The sequence below is a fragment of the Camellia sinensis genome, chromosome 13 (assembly GCF_055761805.1).
Source record: "Camellia sinensis isolate YWXY chromosome 13, ASM5576180v1, whole genome shotgun sequence".
Taxonomy (NCBI): domain Eukaryota; kingdom Viridiplantae; phylum Streptophyta; class Magnoliopsida; order Ericales; family Theaceae; genus Camellia; species Camellia sinensis.
In genome coordinates, this window is record NC_138973.1 from 132,539,343 (window position 1) to 132,566,284 (window position 26,942).

At 35.9% G+C, this 26,942-nt stretch overlaps 1 protein-coding gene across 5 annotated transcripts in view; it reads left to right on the forward strand.

Annotated features, from left to right (window-relative positions):
• The first annotated feature begins 783 nt into the window (after nt 1-783).
• Nucleotides 784-26,942, forward strand: part of LOC114293079 (uncharacterized) — a 68,776-nt gene continuing 42,617 nt past the window's right edge. Inside the window, exons 1-2 of one of the 5 annotated variants that reach the window (XM_082903415.1) lie at nt 823-988; nt 21,116-21,422. The gene's annotated coding sequence lies outside the window, so the exon portion shown is untranslated. Of the gene's footprint in view, nt 1,038-1,941; nt 2,055-21,115; nt 22,366-26,942 lie in introns of those variants that run through there. The other 4 variants (XM_028237107.2, XM_028237106.2, XM_082903417.1 and 1 more) reach the window with 4 other exon arrangements.

A 26,942-nucleotide genomic window follows, 5' to 3' on the forward strand; every position in this document is an offset into this window, starting at 1 on the left:
AAGTGTATAGCAGAGAAAATGTAGAAAAAAATAAGAGATCGAAGGAGAAAGGCAGATATAGAGAGAGAATTGTACACCGACAACTATTTTTTGTTTAGATCTAGTTAAATCTGATCTAAGAGCATCTCCAACGGTAATAGGCATTTTACCTATCTAAATATTACTATAAAGTATATATTTTATTTTGCCTATCAACTATTTCATATTTCTACTTAAACCATGCTCTTTATTTTAGCTATTCATCTAAATACTATTAATTTTATAAAATGCCACATCAGCAACAAAGATGGAGGGAAATAAATATATTTTGCCTAGTCTTGAAGGCTAGCTACATGTAGCTAGTGAATGTGAGTTGAGCTAAAATGCCTAATCATATGTCTAGTGCATTGGAGTTGAAAAAAATAAGTTATACTAGGCATTTTGACTAACAAGCATGATATGCCTAGTGGGTTGGAGATGCTCTAAGTAGATCTACTCATCTTCTTTGTCGAAAATATATCAGTAAGGAGTCGACGGTCGGTGATTGTCGGTAAATTCTAATCGATGGTAGTCGTTGGTCGTCGGTGACTATATATCAAAAAGAGAAAGAGAAGAAGTAAGATATGGTTACCCGTCAATGATTACCGAAATCACAAAGATCAAAAGAGGCAGAAAAGAAGAGAGGCAGAGAAGAAGAATAACATTATAGGACTTTTGGGTATAAATAAAAGATTATGGAATTAAATAGACTATAAGTTTTTTCAAAAAAAACTTCTTAGTAGTTTTTCCCATTAAAAATAAGCCAAACTGATCCTTAAGTTTGCCCAGTTCCAATAGGCCCACAAACTTTCTCATCCCTCTAAAACCCTCGTCACTTCTTCAATCTAGAGAGAGAGAGCGAGAGTCAAACAAATTTGGAAATATCGGGATATAGATAGCGACTGGCACACGGACAGATAGAGGGAGAGATGGAAATCGAAACCCTAGGGACGCAAATCTATTGAATAAGGTTTGCTTTTACTCTGATTGAAGTTTATATCTTTCATGCATTTGGCTAGGTATCTATTTCTATACTATATATATACCTATATCATGCGTTTTCTTGGATTTAAGAGTCTGAATGCGATTGATTTGGTTTAACTTTGATTAACCGAGAAGTTTTGACATGGGATCGCTTAATATGTTGCTGTTTCTACTTTGATTTAGACTGGTCCGTCTATCCACTTGTTTGCTAAAAGTTCCAACTAGAAACCCAGAAATTTGAAGTGAAATGTTGGAGGAGAAAGAAAATGTGTTTTAGATATTTGACAAATTCAAGAAAAATTGAAAACTTAGGTTTTCGATTTGTCAACCCATACAATGGAATTGAAGAAGTTGCCATTTCCTACTTAAAGTGTGAAAGCAACCAAATTTCTTGCTCTTAGTGAAAGCCCAGTGAAATTTTGGAGGAGAAGGGAACTCTTTCTTTCTTTCTTTCTGTTTTAGATTATTTGACAAATTCAGGAATAAAAGAAAATAAAAATAAGGTTTTGGATTTGTAAACCCATATGATGGAATTGAAGTTTTCATTTCCTACATGATTTGTGAAAGCAACCAAATTTCTCTCTCCAAGTCAAGGCCCAGAAATTTGAAGTGAATTTTTAGAGTGGAAAGGCCCAGAAATTGGATCTTGGATTTGTGGATCCATATGATGGAATTGAAGAAGTTATCATTTTTACTTAATTTGTGAAAGCAACCAAATTTCTTGCTCCACTTTCTTGGTTAAGGTTCAATGCGAAATTGTGCTTTAAAAATAATTCCCTACGCGTACACATTGAAAATTGCATGACCCTGATATATATTTTTGCATTCCCATATGCATTACATTCTGGTCCACTTCTTTTGTACTTAATACTTCACTGTTGTTTGAAATTACCATTTATGGGTCATACTTTTAAATATTGGTTTCTTTTTAAATATAAGTTTTTCTCCCATGCTTTTTTTGGGGTGGGGAATCGGGAGGAGCTCTTAATATTTGACTTGAGCAAAACAACCATGAAAATCTTAGTACCTATGAGGATTAACACCATTCTAAGGTATTTCTCTTTTATGTCATAGTTACTTTCTATTCTACAATCCTTCAATGTTTTCATTGGTGGATGTCACACATCTGTATATTGTTTTTTCTTTTTTGCCTTTAGGTTCATTTAGCTGTTATTGTTGTATTTTTAGTGACAAAATTAGATATTTATTGTTGAATTATACTATCCTTTTGGGACCAAAATTTGTGTGTCTGAAAGGAAACTTTTTTGGCATTAAATTGTTGCCCCCTAAAAGTGCATTTATTAGTTACATTTTTAAAATTTTGTCGCTAAAAGTAGAGGTGCAAATGAACTGAACTCTTCACGAACAGGCTTGGCTTGGCTTGTTAAGGGCTCGGTTCGGCTCGTTTAGTAAACGAACCGAGTTTGAGCTTGAATATTAGGCTCGTTTAGTAACCGAGCCAACCTCAAGCTTGAATAAGCTGGGTTGGTTTATCTTTATTTAAATTATATAATAAATGTATTATTTATATATTGAATAATATATAAATAATATGTTAAATAATATAAATATTAATTTTTATTTAAATAATATAGATAATATGTTAAAAAAAAATCTCATCGGGCCGAGCCGAGCCTGAGTTCGAGTTTGAGTTCATTAATATTAACGAGTTGAGCTGAGCTCGAGCTTAGCTCAATAAACGAGCTCGATAAGCAAACGAGCCGACCTCGAGCTTAGCAAGGTTTGCCTCAGCTCGGCTTGGCTCGTTTGCAGCTCTAACTAAAAGTTTTTTTTTTTTTTTTAAAAAAAAACTTTTGGGGACGACTTTTTAGGTACGACGCTTGTGATGACAGGAATTGTCCCTAAATGTTTCTTTTAGCAAAATGTTTCACTTTTGGGGACAAACAAAATTTTGGTTCTTATATGTTGTGGTGAACAAAACAATCTTTAATATCTTTATAGAAAATAACAAACAAAAGGAATGAAGTTTTAATTCTGCAAATCAAAATTGCTAAGCTTTGCTAAGAGTCTTAATTATGACTATCAAAAGATATGTAATTAAAAAAAAAAAAAAAATCTTACCACATGCAAAATATCACTTGTCTGAAAAGATTTTTGCCTATAAGTTGAATATACTCTCCTTTCGTCGTGGATAACCTTTTTTTGAGGGTTTTTGTATGGCCCCTCCGCTTCAGATTTCAACATGTGTCTTTTTGTTGGTTTCTGTCTCTATATTTTATTTACAAATATTTTGTTGGCCTTTTTCTTTACTTGTGTTACCAAAAAACACTAATACTCTAAACCCTATAAGTTGAATATACTCTCCATTCATTATGGATAACCTTTTTTTGAGGGTTTTTCTATGGCCCCTCCTCAGATTTTAACGCGTGTCATTTTGTTGGCTTTTGTCTCTATATTTTATTTTATTATTTTATTTATAAATATTTTGTTGGCCTTTTCCTTTACTTGTGTTACCGAAAAAACACTAATACCCTAACTAATTATGTATTGATATGTACGTTCTAAAACATGGTACATTTTCGTTCCAAAACGGTAAATTTAGTAATCCGAAGCGATCCCAAAAGTTTTTTTCAATATATTTCCTTAAATGATTTTTTAAGAGGAAAAAAATCAAATATAATGAACTAAAATATAATGTGAGTTAAGTTTTGACAAGATAAAACATAAAAAATGAGCCATAATGCTCGTAGAAATGTTTTGCTACATGAAAAAATAATTACATTTTATTGGATGCCTAATAGTTAAAAGAAAATTACTCTAGAAATATCTTAGGCTCCGTTTGTTTGGGGTTATAGGGAGGGGATTGGAATTACTAATCTCTTGGTATTACTAACGGGGTGTTTGTTTTGAGAGATGGGGAGGGGGACTATTAATCCCTTGGTATTAGTAGTCCCCTTGGAAGGGGGATTAGTAAGGAGGAGATAGAGATGGTATTAGAAAAATAGTGAGGGGATTAGAAATTTTTTTATTTTTTATATATTGGGATTTTTTTTAAAAATATTAATGTTTAATTTTTTATATTTTTATTTGTTTTATTATTTTATATAAAAATAATTTAACAATTCCTCACTATCAATCCCCTCACTATTAATCCCCTCACTATGAATTCCCTCCATTCTATTTCTGAAAACAAACAGGGCCTTAAATTCTTAAATATAATGTATACAAGTCTACCCCTATCGTATCACGTTCCCGTTTCCATTCCACGAACCGGAACGACTCACGTTCCAAGTAACATATACTATTGTCAAATACAAACTTTCTACATGTCATGTCAAATTCAAAAGTGGCATTAAAAATTCAATTTTATGAGTGCTTAATTATGTAAAAGGTTCAATTTATGATTGATTTTTGAAAAGCGATGTAATGGTTGCTAGCAATTCAATCATGTGTTGTTTGCCTTGTTGGAGACCATTGACACTGTATATCGCATTATGGTCTATCATGTAGCGCCTTTTTTAGCGAACACTATTTTGTTGTGTATCTTAATTTGGTATTTGCTGTCTTGAAGGAGCCTACCGATATTTTTCTCATTAATTTTGGGTCAGTACAATATTTTCGTCATTAATTATGGTTAGTAGCCCACATTTTGAAGTAAATTGGCCCAAAATGAGCCGGTTTCGAACTTATTTTCTCATTGTTAATAGCCAATTTCAAAGAAAACAAAAACTGTATGGCTTTATTTGCTCAAAAACAAAAATTGTAACTTCAGCAGTATTCATCAATAACATCAAAACTTTAAATCAATTACCTGAAGCTTAAATACCCAGAATTTGAAAATTCAATATACACAATTTGAAAATAACATTAAAAATGGCTAAATAGCCTACCTGCCACAAAAAATAAGTTTTAACTACTTGCTAAAGATCCAGAATTCAAAAGCTAAATGTCCTAAATATCCAAAATTTAAAAGCTAAAGCTAGTTCCTAAAAGCCAAATTTCCTGTAAGTGTAAGGTTGACTGGACTCTAGCAGCTGGTTAAGCAGTTGGCTAAGGCACGAGGCACTGAACATTGAACAATACAACTTATCACAAAAATTAAAAAACATAGCCAGCAACAGCCATAGTATTGCCAGCTACAAAATAAAAAGTTAAAAAAGAAAGCAACCCAAGTCTGTTATTGTTTAGAATTAGTTACATTAATCCATATGAGAAACTAGAATACTGGCTATACAAAGGACAAAAAAATGTTGTGCATTAAAAACCAGAAATCTGTGCTTCTACATGCTCTTGCTTTGTATAAGAAAGAAATTGAAATTCAATTTGAGATTCTAAATACAAAGGGAAAAGATACAAAAATGTAAGCAACATTTTATACAATTTCTTTATGAAGCCGTTTTCAATGCTATAACCCCAAGGGTTTGGCCAAACGGGTATAAAGACTTGAGGATAATATCTAAGGTCTCAAGTTTGTGTCACTTGGAGGTTTGCCCAGTCGTTAACTTTAGGGCTCTAGGATTAGTGGTGTGCAAAAGCTGCCTTGGATACTCAGTTATCAAAAATAAAAAAAAAATGATAATAATAATAAAAATGCTAAACATTAATAGTGCTTGTTGGGGTTGGGCTTGAGCTTGTGTTTGATCCTAGAAAAACCGAAAATAAGTAATAGTCAATATTGATCGCAGAAATTTATAGAAAGTTAACTACACACTATTACCTGATTTCCACTATTATCAAATCGAGAATCGTATCTTTAATCAAAATCCTAACTTTGTGAATTGTGAATCAAATTCAATTGAGAATCGTTAAAGATTCAATGCAAATTATAAAAAAATGATGTTACATAATCGTATATATGAAAATAATAAAATAAATTGATTTTGTTATGTTTTAGAATAGCAACAAAAAGAAATTTATTTATTAATTAAAAAGATATGACAAAGGGAGGACAAGGTGTCCTCATACAAGAGAAAACAACAAAGACAAAAGAAGACGATAAATAAGTAAGCATTCCAAAAAACTAAAGATTGACAAATAGCTATCCAATCCTTGGAAATCATAAAAAGCGGAACCCCTTTAAATGGGGAGAGAAATAAGCCCAAAAAAGAAGCCAAGTGACATGCCTTCCCCCATAATGCACCCGAATCTGCCTCCTTGTCTTCAAAAATTCGTTCATCCCTCTCCAACCAAATAATCTAGAAGATAGCAAAGACAATGTAGGACCACAATGATTTGGCTTTTCTATTGCCACAAAGGCCCCAAAAATCAATTAAAAGCATATGCGTACAAACACTTGGAGGATTCTAGAAAGACTCTGACCAAGGATCTCCCCCCAATAGTAACCCCAAATACTTGAAAGGTAATTAATTCTCAATGGGACATCCTTAAATGTTTGCCACCTCTTGGACATAACCTTGCTTCAGATTAATACCAACAACTAGGGATGGCAACGGGGGGGTGGGTATGGGTTGGGGGACCCTTACTGCACCCCCACTCTTGTTTTGTGAACATTGTCTCATTCTTGACCCTACCCGACCTCTCTCCCACTCTCGTCCCACCCCCACTTAGTATAATCCCACCCTGACCCTCCTGCTCAATATAACTTTACAACTTATATTTTTAGTATTGAATTTTAATTTTATAACTTTGGATGAAAAATTACTTATATATAACAATTGGTGTTGTTTGACATTGATTTTAGTGGAATTGTAGAATAAATGGAGAGAGAAAAGTGTGGTATCATCAAGAAAACTTAAAATAGAAGGAAAAAAAATGATCCATAATTTTTTTATATCATTCAAAAATAATAAAAATATATAAAAAAATGAGACATTTTTTTAATAATACATAATACATATAATTGAGTCGGGATTATCCTCCCCATACCTGACTCGAATCCTATCGGGTCTTTTATTCTCACCCCAAACCTGACCCTAGCCTATTGAGAAACTCCCAAACCCATTTTATTAGGTTTGGAGAGGGTCGGGGACCCGTTGGGTCGGGGTGTTTTGCCATCCTTACCAACAACACTACTCTTATGAAGATTGACCTTAAGACAAGACACAATTTTAATTAAAAATTCTTGTAAGTGCTAAAAGATTACCAACCTCACTTTACTCTCCCGATGAAAAAAAGGATAGTATCATTCACAAACTATAAATGAGAAACACAAATCTTATCCCTTCCAACTACAAAACCCTCAACCACACCCTTTTCCCCAGCCTTATCAATCATTCTCCCAACACATCCACTACCAATATAAAAAGAAAAGGGGACAGGGGGTTGCCCTACCTTAACCCCCTAGATGCCGGAAAAGTGTTCCATGCTCTCCCATTCACAATGATGGACATAAAATAGTTCTTGTCAAGGATATGATTATACTATCTAACTGGGCAGACACTGCCTTTATATCAAGAGGCGCGGGTCCAAATCCAACCTACTGGATAATTATTCAAACCATATTATAATCTCTCTTGACATTCAAAAACTGAACTAGGAACCCTTATAGAGTATGATATGAAGAAAGAATTAAGTGAATTTTTTTTTATTTATTTTGAAACTTAAAAACAATTTAAAAGGAGTGCATGGTTATTATTCAAAAGAAGTTCATAGAAAAAAAAAGTTTTGAAATTATTGGGTCCGATTGACCCGAATAATGTAATACTGGACAATATTTATTTCACTAAAATAGCAATAGATAATTCATGGGTGTAAGTTACTTTAACATTAAGTTTCTTCAGAAGATGTATTATGACTTTTTTTGGAGGAAAAAAAAATGAGAAAAAAGGTAAAGGACATTTTGTGTTTAACTAGATCTGATTAAATTCTATTGAAAACTCTTTGATCACCAAAATAACAACAAATCAAGCATAAGTATTGGTTATTTTATACTAGACACTCTTAACAAGTTGTATTGTATATTATTTTCACCAAAAAGAAAGTAAAAAAGGGTTAGAATGTGTCAGATAATATAGTTTAAAAAATTGTATAAATCGTAAAAAGTGAATCAAATTGTGAATTGTTTGTAAATCATGCAATTCTCAATTGATTCTATCCCGAAATAGATTCACCCAGAGATTTGTATCTATTTTTGATAAATTGCAAATTGAATCGCGAATTGTAAGATTTTGATAATAGAGCCTGATTCATATTGATCAAATCGTTCAATGTCATCCATGCCTTGCGGCATCCTCCGTACTAAATGTTGACTCTGAAGCAGCAAATAGGCATGGCTAACCCATCATGTGCCACTTGTGGCAACACTTGATATTTTGAGGAATTAGTTTTCCACCATCCCAATATATCAAACTTCTCATCTTTTGCACCTTAACGAAAGTTAGCTAAGTACATATCCACCTCAGACTTGCACAAGATAGAATATTCTACTTCCAAATATGAATTGAATTGAGATGTTGTAAGTGAACGAGTTAAATGATCTCTCACTTAACCCATCTTTTGATTTACCATTTTAGGCCCATACAATTGGGAAAAGCAGACACACCAATTTTTTTTTTTTTTTTTTTTTTTTTGGGATCAAGAATCACCACAACAATACTAGAAGATATATTTTATCTCCCATTCCCTCAATACTCGTCAAATTTTGCTTTCATATATTTGACCATTAAAGACAACAATTCGTCCTCTTTTGAATATTTTTTAGCCAATTGCTCATGTTTGGATCACAAACATTTCATCAAAGAAACATTTTGAAGTAACATAAAGCAAGAGACCATCAACCATGACCATGTTACTAAATATACAAGCAATAGAGCATTAGATCTATGATTGCTACTAGATATACAAACAACATAGCATTAGAGCATGCTACTGGATACATTGCTCTAATGTTGAAGTGTCTATTGTTTAGAACCAATGTAAATACAAGTAATCAAAATATTAGAGTACATGCGAAAAAAAGAAAGAAAGAAGGTCATGCTTAAAAAAGAGAAAAGAGTATGTGAACTAAAAGACCAAGAGATGAAGAGCGAAGCTAATTTAAAAAACATGTACAGGGAGCATGTGTGAAAATAAAAACTTTCAAAAAAAGAAACTAAGGCCTCGTTTGGGAATAGACTATTTTATTAATTTTTTGGCTTTTTGGTTAAAATATGAGGTAAAAAAAACTAGTATGTTTGGGGTGGCTTTTTGGCTTTTTACGAAAAGATGTGCAAAAAGTAGAGAGAAAATGAAATCTTTGACTTTTTTGTATAGGTTATATTCTTTTTGGCTTTTTGGCTAAAATGTTAACTTGCCAAACGAGACCTAAGCATGCTTAAAAAAAAAAAAAAATTCAGAGTATACATGAAAAAAACCCAAGAGGCAAGAGCATTAGAGCAAAGTTAATTAAAAAAAAAAAAAAAATTGAACGGAGAACATGCTTAAATAAAAGAAGCAGAGACCGATTCAATAGATACTTAGACATTAGAACTGTCTTAATTATAGAGTATGCAGAGACCTAAATGAGAAAGAGAGAGTTGAGGGACATAGGTTGTTGACCTCAGGCTATGAGAGGTGGTTGAAGCAGCAGAGCTGAGGGGATGCCAAAGTAAGGAGGGTCCTGCAATAACAATCAAATTTGACACCCAAAATTTGAAAAATAGAAGAAAACAATATGGATACACATCAATGATCATTCAACTTCTTGATGTAAGAACTAGTAACAAAAAGTTTCAAATAAAAACACAAAAACCTGACCTTGGGTTTATGTTAGTTTGAGATGAATGCACCACCGGAAACTCGATTTTGAGAGACTCGCTTTCAGATTATGATCACAATGGGAGATTAAGAGTATAACGTGATGACTGAGGGGAGTTTTGGACTGAGATCATTTTAGGGTTAGGGTTTTCTTAGAGAAAGAGAGAGAGAGAGAGAGAGACCAATGGTCTGTTGGAGAAGACTTTGACTTTTGAGTGATAGGGTTAGGTGAGATAATGTGTTATCTCTACTGTCAAAAGGATTAAAACACATAGCATGGTAAATTTGATTGTAAATATAGCCGGTTTGGTCGGTTTTGACAAGTTCAAAATATCAATACCTGCCCCTTGAACCAAAACCTGGAAAACTTACTTCTTATGGACTGAGCCCAGCAAAGTGGTTTTGGAAACTGTTCGTATCTTGTTCGTGTCAAGTGGGTGGGTCGAGTTATGCCGTTCCCTAAACACCTCTAGTTACTAGAAAATAGTAACTCTTTAAGGGTGTTTTTCGTGACGTTTATGGTTACAGTTTTTTGTTTATATTTACAAAATTTCTGAAAATTGTAAATAAAAACTCGTTTGGTATCTATTTTCATTTTTTAAAACTTGTTAACAATTTACAAAATTTCTTAAACTGTTGTAATCATGAAATGAATTTTTTTTTCTTCCACCCCGTCCAGGCACCACCCATCTTTGGCCACCATCTCTTGCTTGAATCCATCATTGGCCACCAGCTTCGGCTGCTGTCCACTATCTCTAACCATTGCAACCACCTTTGGCCATCTTCTCCAGTGACCAACAACCATCTCCGGCCACTGCCAACCACCTCTAGCGGTTGGAAACAACTTCTGATTATCACATCCATGCGGTCAATAATCACATCTGGCCATAATATGTGATTATCAATAACTACCTTCCGCTAACACCTCCTATTGGCAGCCCCTTCACTTTTTTTCAAAACAAAATTTTAAAACTTTTTTTTTTTGGGGGAATAAATTTTAAAACTCAAGTGTACCAAAGTTGTTTTTTTTTTTTTTTTTTTTTTTGTTTTTTTGTTTTCATTTTTAGCAAAAATAAACATAATTTATTTAATGTTTCTGTAAACAAGAAATAAAAAACTGTAAACGTTACCAAACGACAACTAAGTGTTTATGTTTTGGAAATTACATTTGAAACATTGTAAACTTACGTTCCACAATACTAAATTTTGTGATTCAAAGTGATCCAACCTTCTTTCCCTAATTTCCAAATTGAGAGAATTTATAGAGTGAAATTTGGTAGGAGAATAGCTACAAAAAAGGTTGCAATAACACATTGATAGCTCATATAGGATGCACGCAGATGTGTTTTTACACAACTAATTTTAATATTAGAAAACTTGAACATAAGTATAAAAATATGCATTTTTATATATTCTTATATGTGATCTATACGAGCCTCTGTTACTGTACCACATTCGATAGCAAGCCGTGTTACACATTGTTGTTTCTGTTCTGCCTCACATTGTGTGGGATCATAACATTTCTCAATACCATGACATGAATTGTGCCGTTGGCACATTAAATTGAAACGACCAACCCTCCATTGTAGCAAATGTTTTTTTCTGGCTAGTCTTGTCTGGTACTTATGGAGGCTATACCTCTCAATATTTTTTTTTTCTATATAACATTGGGAATGGTATGGTGGCAATTGGTCAGGTTGGGTTTTCAACATGTAGTAACACACGTTAGCTTGAATACAATATCCTGAAAGCAAGCCAAGCAGACTCCTCTAAGCAACTATCTCCTTGCCCAATAAGACTCCTATAGACAGAAGCCACTGTGAATCAGCCATTCAACTTCTAACCCAAACCAAAGAATACTTTGTCCTCGCTTGAATAGGACATCCTGAAAGCAAGCCAAGCAACTTTGCTCCTGAATCCACCTCCCAGCTCTGTAAAGCCCTCCTAACTTCGAAGCCCATACTACACTTCCCTGATCCAAAGGCCAACACTCTTTAACAAAAGGTCCTTTATTCACAACAACTATATATATATATATATATCAAGAAAGACTTCTCTTGAAGCACTATGTCCACACCAACTACCTTGTCAAAATCTCACCCGATAACAACACTGATAGATGTAAGTTTACGGTAATCATGCCATGCCTTCATATTGCCCTTTCAAATCCCCACCTCATAAGGCCCTCTAGGCTCTGCAGACCCTTATACCTATCACTCCCGTACTTCCCACCACCATCCTCCACAAAACTCTTCTCTCTTAAAAGGAAACCTCTATAACCATAAGCATAACCATTCCCCTATTGCCCAACCTACCTTCCTCTTTAGGCAAATGTATTACTTTTCAATCAACTAGATGATACTCGTGCTCTTCCGCCAATCTTCCTTTCAAAACACACAAAGGAAATCCCTCATCAATTTTTTCAACAGTTAATGATTAATGAAATACGTGGGCAAGTTGGACAATGTGCTCTTAATAAAAGACCCGACCACCCTTAGACAAGTACTGCCTCTTTCAACAAAGAACCTGTTCTCAAATCTTTCCACTGCCTTGGTTCCCAAATCGCCTTGGCTTTGAAGGAAGCCCCAAGCAGAAGACACAAATAAGAAGGTTGCCTACCTAACACCCCAATTTTATAGCCAAAGCATCCACACTACTCAGTGAGATAAGCTCACTCTTGGCCAAGTTAAGCTAAAGTCTTGATATCACCTCAAAGCAAAGCAACATACACCTTGGAAGTCTCAGTTCCCTGCAAGCTTCATAAAAAAACCCTTGCACTGCTGGAAGAATGCCATATTGAAATCAGAGCCTTGTCCCCATTAAGGCTGTTCAGAGCCTTAAGCACCTCATACTCCATGAAAGTTCTCTCAAGCAAGCCCATCGCCTCCTCATCAATAGAAGAAAACTCCAAACCATCAATAAAAAAGGTCATCTCACCTTTGGCCATGCATACAACCTATTATAAAAATTCACATTGTCACGAGAGACCACCTCCTCCATAGCTTGTTCCACCCCATCAATGCCAAGCCTCCCAATATGATCTCTCAATCTGAGTATTAGCCATCCTGTGGAAACTTTTGTATTTATATCCCCTTCTCTGAGACCAAGGGAACAAACTTGCAGCATATTGCCTTCTGTATCCACCCTTCTCACCTTTCTTTTAAGGAGAGCCTCTCTTTTTCTCCCTTGTCCAAAATCCTTTTTTCTTTCAGGAGCAATCGTCACTTCTACCTTTACTAACAATTCCTTATTTGAGGACTTCAAGTTCTCTTTAACATTCTGTGTCTTTCTAGTAAGGCAATGGGGATCCTACTACCCTACACCCCTCCCACCATTATTTCTCCATATCCACAAACCCCTGCTTCCGGAGTCACATATTCTCATTGTGAAAATGGCTTGGCCTGCTTGATAGGCCACTGCAATCAAGAAGAATAGGCACATGTTCCAATGTTGGCCTAGGTAGACAAGATTGGCTCACATCTATATAATGCTCTTCTTCCTCTGGAGACGATCAATCCTGGACAGGTATGATTGCTGCTCCAAGTATGCCTTGCTCCATCCAAAGGCAAATCAACCAAGGACTGTTGATGCCTTCACATGCTAGGTTCTCATGAGGCTTACGACATGGAAATCCCCTCTCACAGAAGACTTCTTCACTCTAGAGTCTAGATAGCTTTTCCCATGTAATTTTGTCTGTATTCTCTATAGGACCATAGACACCTTGTAAGGCCCAAATGAGTCCATCCTCCACATTTATGTACAGACAGGGAATTGAATACTCTGCAACCTTATCATCCTTTTTCTCCAACACCCTAGAATTCCACATCACCTGGACCCCAGCTAGACCATTAACCCCCCAAACAGACTCGCTCCACATTAGGGTTGGAAACAGGGCAGGGTGGGGTGCCGGTGGGGTCAGTTTTGACTAACCCCATCCTCAATCCCTAAATAAGATATTTTCTTGCCATCCCTAGTGGGATATATTTTCGTCCTACCATCCCAATCCCTAATGGTGGTTTTTCCCACCCAGCTGTCTCCTGCCTGGGTCTGCAATCTGCTTGTTATTGTTTTGAAACATTTAATTTTTATCCCAATTTCGATTTATATTCTATAACAATGTCATTAAGCTAGTACTGTTGACTGTTTTTGTCAATAATGCAATTATACAACAGTGGGCAGTAGACACAACAGATTCAAAGTTTCTTCAAGCACATGCTAATACTACTTTAAAACATAGCCACAACAAACATGAAATACGTAGCATCAGCTGGTAGTAATTAATATAGGTCCAAGACACGAGATTGTCTGTCAATACCCCCTTTGTCCATGGAAAAAAGAGAGACAACTCGGCAATCAAAACTACAGTCTGATAAACTAGTATTTCAATGTTCAAAATGACAATTCTAATCTAGTGTTCTGGACCAAAACAAAAATTTAAATAAAAATAACCAGCAGCCCCCAACAACAGCAAGCTCAACAACGTTAAGTTAGCCACTCACAGCTGTGAGCACAACGGAAGTAAATCCGCAACTTAACAGAAGCAAGAGCGGCGGCAGTAAGTCAGCAACTTAACAGTGGCTAGTCAGCAACTCCAGCTTTAATTCTTAAATCCAATTTCCGGCTTTTATGCTCTTGAAATAGAATAAAAAGAAAAGTAATAAGTTGTATTACTAATATACTTCAAGCCTATGATTACAATCAAATAACAAATGTATGCCATAATGTCAACACAACAATAAATGTAAGTTATGATGGCAATTACCGCATGAGTCATGCTCTGCTCCACTTGTCTAAGTCTATATCATCATATATTGTGGCATAGTCAAGTAATTCCATCATTGAATCACCTAAAAAGACAAATCACAAAATAAATATTGGAATTGTTAAATGCAGGTAGAAAAAATGAAATTATTATATGTTGATTATCGTCAATCGTTGCAGCCTACAACCAACTTTGTGCACACATTAATGCTTCGAATGTCTGGTAATGAAGTCTACTCTGATGTGGATACACCAGCCTACTATTAGTGCTAAATCCAGACATAAGAGCAGTAGTGGATACAACTATTGTCACGCCCTGGGTCTGATGACCTGGATTTGTGAGCAATAATTTAATACTATGATGATGTACTTGACAAGACACTTGAGAGGTTAATTAAATGAGATTATTAATGAGTAATGAGTTACCTTTTAATAAAAGAATTTGATTTGAATATATTTATGTAGTGCATTTGCTATGGCATGGTCTGGTGATTGTACATGCACCTTGTACGTTCATTCACAAAATCATTCCCAACTAAAGCTTCTATAATCCAAAAATAGTCATACAAACAAAGAATCTTCTAAGGCTTACAACCCGAGCCTTACAAATAGATTTTAGAATTGCATTCCAATAACAAAAGAATCGGGATTTCTCATAATAGCTCCAAGTCTTGTAGTAGGGTACAGGGTGAAAATTTTATCTAAAATGAGTACCACTCCACGTCCCTTTACTCTGCTCCAATCAATACGACAACCAAAATAATCTTAAGTGAAGAGAGTTCACTATTTATTGTTACATGCATAAATAGCCACGAGAGATCACAACTGTCCCTTGGGTTTGGGCTCAGCTCTTGAAAATTAAGGGGTGAGTTCACAAACCCAGTAGGAGATAATCTTCTACAGTTCTATATGCAATTATGGAGTACAATGGTGTAGGTGTACAGTTAAATCTATGGGATGTCAACATGTGTAAAACGATGGATGATGGTGCATGAGAATGAACTAGAACAAAAATTACATTTTAAATAAACAGGTGCAATCTGATAATCATACATTTTCTCCATAATGAGTTCAATGATTTGATTTATACTCAACCACACCATACAGACACTCAGTTTGCGTGACCCCACTTCCGTGCACTTCTCATTGGAGTTAGTCATGCAAAATTATTCAGTGTGTTTGGTTTGAGTTTTTTCGATTAAGTTTTTTGAAAACTGAGTTTTTTTATTTCTTAGTGAATATTTTTAAAATTTTAGACATTTTTTTACTTTTTAGATGCACCTTACTTAGATGTATCTAAAAAGTAAAAAATTTATGAAAAAATATTTTAAAAAATTAATAAATATCTAAAAATACAAAAAATGTATTGAATTCTCGTTTTTTTTTTGTATTTTTGTATTTTTGGTATTTAGTGAATTTTTAAAAGATTTTTTTCACAATGTTTTTACTTTTTAGGTATATTTATGTTAGTTATGTTTAAAAAGTAAAAAAAATTGCTTAAAATATTTTTAAAAATTCAGTAAAAACAAAAATACACGAAAAATAAGAAATTAGAATTTTCTGAAAAGTGTTTTTGGAAAAGAGGAACCAAGCAAAGTGATTGCTTTTCCCGTTGTTAGCCGGAAGGATTTGTTATCCATTTGGCCAAGAATGAAGGATCTGATCTTTCATTCTGAAGCCTCAAGCCGAACTTGCTAAATTTCACAAACCAGTACACAGAATATTCATACCACACGTGGTAGTGCCCAATATAAAAATCAATTCACCCGGTCTATACTCAATACACCCATGTGTGATTATTCAAGAGTGCAACAAAATAGATATCGTTTATGTCAATTTTGCTCCAATGAAATTCTAGGCATGCAAATTTGTAATTTCAAGTATGTAATTTCTCAAATTTGGGGCTTTTTCTCCAAACTAGTCCAATACTCAAATTATCAATCAGTCATGCTAGAAATAACACAAATTACAACTTTAAGCAACAAAAACATCGGTAGATGCATTATTCTAAGAAGATGTAGCACATAGAGATGAAAACAAAGAAAATACATAATAACATATAGAAAAGTGAAAAGAATCCCTGCCTCAACCAAAGGGAGGAGAGGAAAGAAAACCCTAGGTGTGAAACCTTGGTGAAATGCAAATTTGGAAAGATGGAGGTGAAGCCTTCGGTGTGCTCCACAACTTTAATTCTTGGACCAAAAACGAACCCTCACTCTAACTTGATCAAACCCAAGCTTGAAGTTCTCAACAATGGTGGAAAGAGAGAAAGAGAAGAGAGAGATATAGAGAGAGTAACTGAGAAAATAGTGTAAAATCTAATGTAAAATTGTGTCAAAAAGTGGGAAAAGGTGTGGAGGAGAGGCTGCCACGTCGTTGTGAAAACCCAAACCCTTGACGTGCTGGTCATGCAGATCCCTTGGGCTTCTTGAGCGGATATTTACAGAGAAGACTAGCTCGCAAGGCTCTATCTTTGCTCATGTGGAACCTTAAGATTGCTTGCGTGAATCTGCTGTACAAATTACCCTTGTGCTTTGACTCAATCTGTTCGTACAACACTTTTCCACCACTCAAGCAATAACTTCAGATTTTGGTTTTAAATCTAAATTTTTCATTCCCAATCATTAAAATGAAATACAAATCAACAATATAATGGGGGTGTTTGTTTCAGCTTTTCAGAGCCAACTTATGGCTTTTAGCTTGGAAAAAGTTATTTTGGACTGTTTGGTTAAACTTATTTCAAACAGCTTCTGATTCTAACAGTTTATTTTAACTCAAAAAAGCTGATTTTGAGAAGCTGCACACCCCTTGCTTCTGATTATCAACTTCTGCTGTGGACATGTTAATTTATGGTTATACTCTTAAATTTTTTTATTTTTTATTTTTTTAAAAATAGAAAAAGACTCAAATGGACTATAGATTATTATTATTTTTTTTTTATGAGAAATGTAGACAAACAAAAAATAAAAATTAATTGAAAAAGCTATTTCACAGCTTATTTAACAAACACTACTCAGCAACTTAAATCTATAATCCAACAGCTACATCAAACAGATTAACAACTTCTGATTAAAGTCATAATCTATAATCTGTTAAGTTATAATCTATAAGCTTGTTTTAACAGCTACACCAAACGGGGCCAATAAACAAGGTTCAATCAAATCCTTTCAACCTTGGGCGCACTGAAAAGAAACAAATAAATGATCGATTCCATAAATCATGACAAGAAGGATTTGGATTCAAATAATCCCAAACTAGGTAATGTTCATTTAAAATAAGGTTTGGAAACCCTGAGTTTTACCGTTATAGTTAAAATATCCCTAGTTAGTACCTGTAAGATTGGATACTTCAGTACATTAGATTTCCGCTGGCACCAACTTGAGACATCAAAGCTTGGGGTTCTTGGTAAGACATCGTCTAAATATTTGTCCAATTCTAATCTTACATTCTACATTTTATTACCCATTTTTTCCTCCTTACTAAGAAACAAATCATACTCATATAGTGTCTTAAAGTACTTGAAATTTGAATTGTTGGTAAAAAAATTCTTAAAGTGCAACAATAAAAAAGCTTTTAATAGTTAAAGCGAAACACACTTACAAAAGTGTGCTTAGAGCACTATATTTTTTTTTTGCATTTTTTAATAAGTTCAAATTGCAATTTTTTTGGTGTAATCTTTTAAGTCGTAATCTTTAGATCATAATAGTATTGGATGGACCCTCAATTTTGTTTTTGATCGGTCGACAATTTTTTTTATTATTAAAAATGTGATTGTATGAAAGGGGTTCGGGAATGTCGTTTGAAAGTTCGAAGGTTGCCGGAAAGTTTGAAGGCTCCCTGGAATATTCGAAGCTCGCTAGAAAACTCATGAATTCTCTAGAAATGGAAGGGTGAGGCTAAGATTCTGTAGTAGTAGCAATAACTCAAGAGAATGGAGATGATGGAGGATGAAAGATTTGGTGAAGAAGGCAAAGAGATTAGAGAGAGGATTGGCAATAGCTCCCATGGATCTCCCACTTTCACTCTCAAGGATCAATCAACTATGGAGATGACTCTAATTGTCCTCTCAAAGTTATGTGTGAGTGCCTATTTATAGACAACTCAAAAGCTACCCCTTCGAGGAGGTGGTAATCGATTAAGGTAACACATGGAAGCACATGGGGCGAATATTCTCTGTAAACAATTCATCCGAGGAAGTGGTTTCCCAAGGATCTCTCATTTATTTCTCTAGTCTAGATAACTCTGAGAATGATAAAACCCTCGAGAATGACATCAACTTCGCGGCGAATCCTTTTTCTTAGCCACACGAAACCAAAAAGAATGCAAATAATGTTTTTGGCTTATCTATGAATGAGGTAGAGCCATGTATATATAATGAAACAATATTACAAAAATAGGAAACGAAACTATAAAGGCACTAAATCCGTGATTTACACACAATCACCGATTTTATACACACTACTTTAATTACTGTTAGAATATTGAATTTTGTTCTTTTGTTCTATTGTTAATATTTACTTAAGTTGAGGGTATGATGGTCATATTGCTATGTTAGGGTTTTGTATATATATTTGACTGAGGCTAATGCTTATTTCAATATATAAAACTTCTTCTTCTTCTTCTTCTTCCTCCTAAATCTCTATCCTAAATTCCTTCATTTTACATTTTAACTTGGTATCAGAGCAACCTATTTTTCATTAAAAAGGTTTGTACAGACTCTGGAAATCGATTTAAGGTGATCGAGACGTGTTGATGTCATCAGTCGTGCGATGACGTCAGCATGATGTATGCACTGTATGGACGGGTCCTTCACCCCTAGACTCGAAATTGCCTCCTGATATTTATGGTAATTTTTGTGGAATTTTTTGATCATCTCTGATTTGAGTTTTAGATTTTTGAAAGTTTTTTCATGTTTTTGGGACTGTTTTTCAAATCTGCTATTGGGATTGTTTTTTTTAATTTTTTCTTGCTGGAACCTCTTCCTTAGGAGCCGAATATCATCACCCTAGGGTTTTTTGATCTTAATTTGAGGTTTTGCTATTGTTGGGTTGATGTTTTGTTCGATTATTGCGTATTTTGTGGTCCAGCAGCACTGTTTCTTCACTTTTACCTATTGAGGGTTCCTATATAAGGGCTGAAATCCTTCTAGCAAGGGATATTTGTCATCTATTTCTTGATTTCTATTATTGAGTTGGTGTGTTAATCTAATTTGGGTCTAAATCTGGTGGCAGACCTGTGCTCTCCTTACTCTTGTCTATTTTTGTTGTGAATTTTTGTTTTTTTGAGCTAGTTCTGTGTCTATATTGGTGATTGATCATTATGGTTGAGATTGAGGCTAAGGCTATAACTACGGGTAAGGATGAAGACATGCCTAAATCTATCACTACCAAGAAATTGAATGGTGCCAATTATTTGGCTTGGGCCCATGCCGTCAAGATTTTCTTACGTGGTGAGAAGAAGTCCCGCTTCATTAGCGAACTCTCGCCTCTTACTGATGATCCAGCTTATGATGATTGGTGTAGTGAGGATTCTTGTATTATGGGTTGGATTTGGCATAGTCTAGAACCACATGTTGCGACTACCGTGGAATTTTGTGATACCTCTAAGGACATTTGGGACTCCCTTACTGAATCTTTTTCAAATCAAAGTAATGCCTCTCGGGTCTATGAGTTATATGAATAGATTTTTGCTATACGCCAATCTGGACGGTCTCTCCCTGATTATTATAGTAGTTTCAAGACTTTGTGGGATCAATTACTGCAGCATCGACCGTTCACTACTGATGTGAACAAGCAGAAGCAACATTGGGAGGAGTTTATGATGGCTTCTTTACTTTTGGCTTAGATCCTGAGTTGCGAGGGTTCAAGGATTAGATTCTTGCAAGTGAGACTTCACCTTCAGCTGCCAATGCCTATTCTAGTCTGTTACGCTCTTCATTGGGATAAGCACAATCCACTTCTGGGTCCTCTACTTTATCATCTTCTGCATTGGTTTCTAGTAGTGGTGATCATGGGTCTACTTGCGGGGGTTTCATGGTTCATCTGGTTCCCGGGGCTCTTATTCTGGTTCATGGGGCTCTCGTGGAGGTGGACCTCATAGTGGTGGCGGTAGTAGTGGTTCTAGTTCTCATACACGTGGTGATCGCAAGTGTACTCATTGTGGTTCCCAAGGTCATACTGAACCTGGGTGTTGGCAGAAATATGGCAAATCTGATCATGTCCATCATGTTATGGATGTCCCATCCTCACAATCTTCCTTGTTGTCCACTGGCTCGAATGCTTCTCTGGTTAATTCTCATGAGACACTCACTACTCAGATTAGTGAGCTTACTGCTCTTGTCCAGTCTTTCCGGCCTAGTCTACCTTCATCCTCTACTGCTACCATGGCTAGTTCAGGTAATATTGCATGTGTGGCTAAGTCCCCTCAGCCTTGGCTCCTAGACTCTGGTGCTAGTTCCCATGTCTCTGGTAATTCCTCTCTTTTTGATACTTTTAGACTTGTTGATCATATCATTATGCTAGCTGATGGATCTTCTCGGCCTGTCTGTGGTCAAGGTCCACTCCATCCCTCTCTATCCCTTTCTTTACCTTCTGGTCTTTATGTTCCTAAATTTTCATTTAATTTGCTTTCTGTTAGCCAATTAATTCAAGCTCTCCATTGTTCGATAACCTTTTCTCCTACTTCATGTGTTTTGCAGGACCTCCAGACCAAGAGGATGATTGGTTCGAGGCATGAGAAGGATGGTTTATACTTTTTCGACATTGAGACCTCTCTTCATCCTCCATCTGTTGTGTTGAGTGCTAGTGTATCTCCCCTTCAGTGGCATTTTTGCTTGGGTCATCCCTCCTTGGCTAAGCTCAAGTTAGCTGTTCTGGGCTTGAGTCATGTTTCTCAGATTGAGTGTGAAGCCTATCAATTTGGGAAGCATCATCGTAGTTCTTTTCCTAGTCGTAGTGTTAGTTGTGTGTCTGAGTCGTTTGCTCTTGTTCATACAAATATTTGAGGTCCTTCTAGAACTCTCACTGTTAATGGGTTCTTTTATTTTGTTATTTTTGTAGATGATTACTGTCGGATGACTTGGTTGTTTTTAATGAAACATAGATCTGATTTGCCTTCCATCATCCCTAAGTTTTATAATGAAATCTTTACTCAATTTGGCCAACTTATTAAGATATTTCAATCTGATAATGCCTTAGAATATGTGCAATCTATTGTAACTACCCTTTGTGATACTTATGGTATTATCCATCAAACTAGTTGTTCTCATACATCTCAAAATGGTGTTGCAGAGCAGAAACACCGCCATTTGTTAGATGTTGCTTGCACCCTGATGTTTAATATGCATGTCCCCAAACAGTTTTGGGGGCAATGCAGTTCTCACCGCTTGTTTGCTTATTAACCGCATGCCCTCTAGTGTTGTACACACATCTCCCTATTCTCTGTTATATCCCATAACATCTCATTTTCCTTTATCTCATCGCATTTTTGGTTGTGTGGCTTTTGTCTATGTTCTTGACCTTGGTTTGGATAAGTTATCTCCTTGAGCACGCAAGTGTTTGTTCTTAGGCTATTCTCGCACTTAGAAAGGGTATTGGTGTTATCATCTTGAATTACGTCACTACTTTGTCAGTGTTGTTGACGTTTCATTTTTTGAGTTTACTCCGTTTTTTTCTTCCTTTGGATAACAGTTATCTCTTGATCTTCTCTCTTCTCATGTGGGGGAGCCAGCCTCTTTCACTCCTACTCTTCCTTCTTATACTCCTTTCACCTCCACTCCTATGTCCTCTCCATCTCCTCTCGCTTCTATCCCTCCTTTGCAGGTTTATCAACGGTCTCAGGCTCGTCACATTGTGCCTTATGGCCCGACCAGTTCATCTCCTTCGTCTGAGGCCCCTATTCCACTTGCTGATATGCCATCTGATGATCTTCCTATTGCACTCCGCAAAGGTAAACGAACTTGCACTCAACATCTTATTGCTCATTTCATTTCTTATGATCGCCTCTCTCCTGGTCTTCACTAGTTTGCTTGTAGCATGTCTAGTATTTCCATTCTCGCACCTATCAACAGGCTATGTCCATCTCTGGTTGGAAGCATGCCATGGATGAGGAATGCATGCTCTTCATCAGAATCAGACATGGGAACTTACCTCTCTGCCATCTGGCAAATCTATTGTGGGTTGTCGTTGGATCTATACTGTTAAGTATCTTCCTGATGGAACTATTGAGCGACTTAAGGCTCGCCTGTTAGCTAAAGGCTACACCCAGATCTATGGTGTTGATTACTTGGAGACTTTCACTCCTGTGGCTCGTCTTAATTATGTTTAGATTCTTCTCTCTGTTGCAGTTAATTAGTCTTGGCCTTTATATCAGCTTGATATCAAGAATGCCTTTCTCCATGGTGATCTCCAAGAGGAGGTCTATATGGATCAATCCCCTGGCTATGTTGTTCCCAGCCAAGAGCATCTTGTTTGTCGATTGCGGAAGGCCTTGCATGGTTTTAAGTAGTTCCCTCGTGCCTGGTTTAATCGCTTTAGTGTTGTGGTGCTTGCTTATGGATTTCACCGTTCAACCTTTGATCACTCTGTTTTTGTTCGCCACGCGTCTACTGGGAGTATTGTTCTTATTGTCTATGTGGATGACATCATCATTTCAGGGAGTGACTCCATTGGTATTATATTGCTGATTTGAAGCAGTATTTGGGACAAGTATTTGGGACAACAATTTCACACGAAAGACTTGGGCCTTTTTCGGTATTTTCTTGGGATTAAAGTTGCTCGCTCTTCTCAGGGCTTGTTTCTTTCTTAACAGAAGTATGTTCTTGATCTTCTTACTGAGATTGGCTTCTTAGGCACTCGCCTCAGTGATACTCCCATGGATTCTAGTGTCAAGCTTGACGGTGACACTGGAGACTTATTGCCCGATATTGGTCGTTATCGTCGGTTGGTTAGGAAGTTAATCTATCTCACTGTCATTCGTCTTCATATTTACCTATGCCATGAGTGTGGTCAGTCAATTTATGCATGCTCCCCATCAACCCCATTTTGTGGTTGTGTGTCGCATCTTGCAATACTTAAAGCGTGCTCCCGGTCAGGGTTTGCTCTATCGCCCCTCTTCCTCTTTGTCTGTCATTGGCTTCAGTGCTGCCTTTTGGGTTGGTAATAAGACTGACCACCGTTCCACCTCAGGCTATTGTATTTTTGTTGGTGGTAATCTTGTTACTTGGCGTAGCAAGAAACAGACTGTTGTTGCTCCTTCTAGTGCCAAGGCTGAGTATCGTGCCATGGCTCATAATGCTTTTGAGATGCTCTGGGTTCAGTCTTCTTTTCTAAGATTTTGACTTTTCTGTTCCCACTCCTATGACCATGTCTTGTGACAATCAAGCTACTATCTTCATTGCCAATAATCATGTGTTTCATGAACGCACCAAACATGTTGAAGTTGATTGCCATTTTATTCGTGATCTCTTACTCCACAAACAACTTGTGACTCCTCCTGTTTGTTTTGAGGATCAATTGGGTGATATTCTAACCAAGCCTTTGGCTCGGCCTTTGTTTTGTCGTTTATCCGTCAAGCTGGGCATGTTCGATCTCTATGCTCCACTTTGAGGAGGAGTGTTAGAATGCTGAATTTTGTTCTTTTGTTCTATTGTTAATATTTACTTAAGTTGAGGGTACGATGGTCATATTGTTATGTAAGGGTTTTGTATATATATTTGACTGATGTAAAGTTGAGGCTAATGCTTATTTCAATATACAAAACTTCGTCTTCTTCCTCCTCTTCCTCCTAAATCCCAACCCTAAATTCCTTCATTTTATATTCTAACTATTACAATATTGTTATTTCCTAAATTCAACATTCTCCCTCAAGCTGGTCTCAAAATACTCAATAAATGTAGCTTGCTAATTGATGACTTGAGTAATGTCGGGTCTATAGACTTAGTGAACATGTCTGTTAACTGTTGAGAAGAAGAGAAAGGATGGACTCACAATATCAGTCTGAACCTTTTCTTGAATGAAATGTATATCAACCTCTATATGATTAGTATGCTTATGTAGGACAGAATTAGAAGATAACATAATAGCAGACAGTCACAAAACGAAGAGGTAGGAGCAGTCTCCTCAAATCCCTACTCTGCTAGAATAGAATGAAGGCATAGAATCTCATATGTTACTTGTGCCATAGCCCAATACTCGGCTTCTGCAGAAGACTTAGAAACAATTGCCTGCTTCTTACTTTTCCATGATATAAGATGATCCCCATAGAAAGTGCAAAAGTCAAAAGTAGAACGCCTACCAATTCTAGATCATGCATAGTCAGCATCAATGAAAAAGGAGAGTCCAGACTGAGGATCAGCTATGAAGAATAATCTCAAGCCAAGAGAGGTCTTCAAATATCTCAAAATGTGATGAACCAAATCAAGATATTATGTATGAGGTGCATGCATGAATTGACTAACAACACTAACCGCAAATGTCAAGTTAGGTTTAGTGTTGGTCAAATAAATGAGACGCCTAACAAGACGCTGATACATGCTTGGGTCCTTTAGCAACTCACCAAACTCTAATGTGAGCTTGACATTAGGATCTATAGGAGTAGGAGTTTACACCCTAACATACCAATATCCTGAAGTAGGTCAAGAGTGTACTTCCTTTGAGATAAAGAAATCCCTTGTCGTGAGCGAGCCACCTCAATCCCTAGAAAATACTTGAGGCTTCCATGGTTCTAGTGTGTCGATTTTGGAAAGCTCCAAGCCCGCAAGTGTTCTGGGGCTCATTAACGAAGTAACTTCTAGATTGCTTTTGAATTCGTTCGAAGCCAAATGCTTCAAATCTCTAGGTGAGTCCGAGCTCAATAACTCTCTAGGTTCGTGGATTCAAACCATTTCGAGACAAAGCAATTATCTCGGAGAACGGATCTCCTCTGAGGGTTTTACCTCTTCTAAATGCAATGGTTAATTCTCTTGGATGCCCATATGATCTAGGCCTTCTTGGATGGGCTTTCTTTAGAGATATGGGCTTGTTGGCTCCTCCTCAGCTCAATTTGTTTACTCTCTTTCGGGCCCATTTAGTAGGATTCACTTGGGCTTATTGGCCGATGATTTCCGCGAGCCCATTTATTTTGGGTTTTTTTACTGGACTTCGATTGGGCGCACTTAATTCCATGTCTTGTGTTAACCCCTCTTACAGTGATCAAGTACTAGAAGAGGGAATAAGTTCACCAAAATCAGGAAAGAAAAAAACAAACATTAGTCCTCTCTCTTTTCAAATTGCTCTCAAATCTCTAGGAAGTTAAAAATAATGGATTCTCTTGACACAACCTTATCAGTATTTTGGAGAGGTTAGCTAAAAGGTTAAATATATTGTTATTTGATTTTCTATAACTTTTTATTTATTTATTATGAATCGTTTGTCATAATACATTATTTTTGAAAATTTTGATTTTATGTCAATCAAGCTTGACTTTGAACTTTGCATTTAGGGCCTAGGAGGTCTTTGTGCTTAAGTGTGCCTTATACTTTTACCAACATTGATTTGAACTCGTAGTAGATTCACTACTAGCCTTGCTCCTCAAATTAATTATGTCTTGTTACTCATGCAACAAATCATAAAAGGTTGGTGAACTCTCTCAATTTCCCTTGCATCATTGTCTCCAATCAAAATAGAACTCCAATACACTCATTTTTTTACCTCGAATCAAGTACAACAACATTTCTTGTAATATCATGTTTATTGCCTGATATTTTTTTGACCACCATTTTTTATGCCATTGATTTAACTGGCTCAATAGAACAAGAGAGCCATTGAGACAATTCCATCCTAATCTCATATATATTTGGAAAACAAACATTGGTTATGGGATTTTTAGTTCTAGAAAACAACTCTCACATTATAAAATATTTTCAACCTTCCCCAAATTTCTCTTGCAAAACTCCCATTCATCCTCACTTGGCAAGGTGCTATGGTCTTATACTGGGTCTTTCTTTGTTTCATGTGGGAAAAGATATTCATATACATGAAGGCAGTTTGAAACATGAAATATGTTGAATTCTACCTAGTTGAACAATCAAGTCCTAATTTCTTAGCACTTGAAATATGTAATTGGCCGTTTGTTTCTTCAAAAGTTTCCTGTCTTTTAGGTTTTTCTCTCCAGTACACTAATCTCACCTGATTTTTCTTTAACACGTCCTCTTTTCACATCTAATCCATCGTTGACAATCAAATTAAGAATACATGTTTGCAACAACGGATATGAAGCAAACTCCCACTCAATAAAAGGGAACTACCACTTAACTTAGCTAACAAAATCTTTCAAGACTATGACATCATTGGTGGAACAATTATCGACAATGATGGAAGTTTTTCTATTAATATTCCAATTCATCATAAAATAATTTAAGCTTCACAAAGAACATCTTTTGTATGTGGACATGACAAATAAACAAACTTAAAATACAACATTAATGAATAATTATCAACAACATGCAAATGAAGCTAAATAAATTTAGAAAATATAAATGAGAAAAA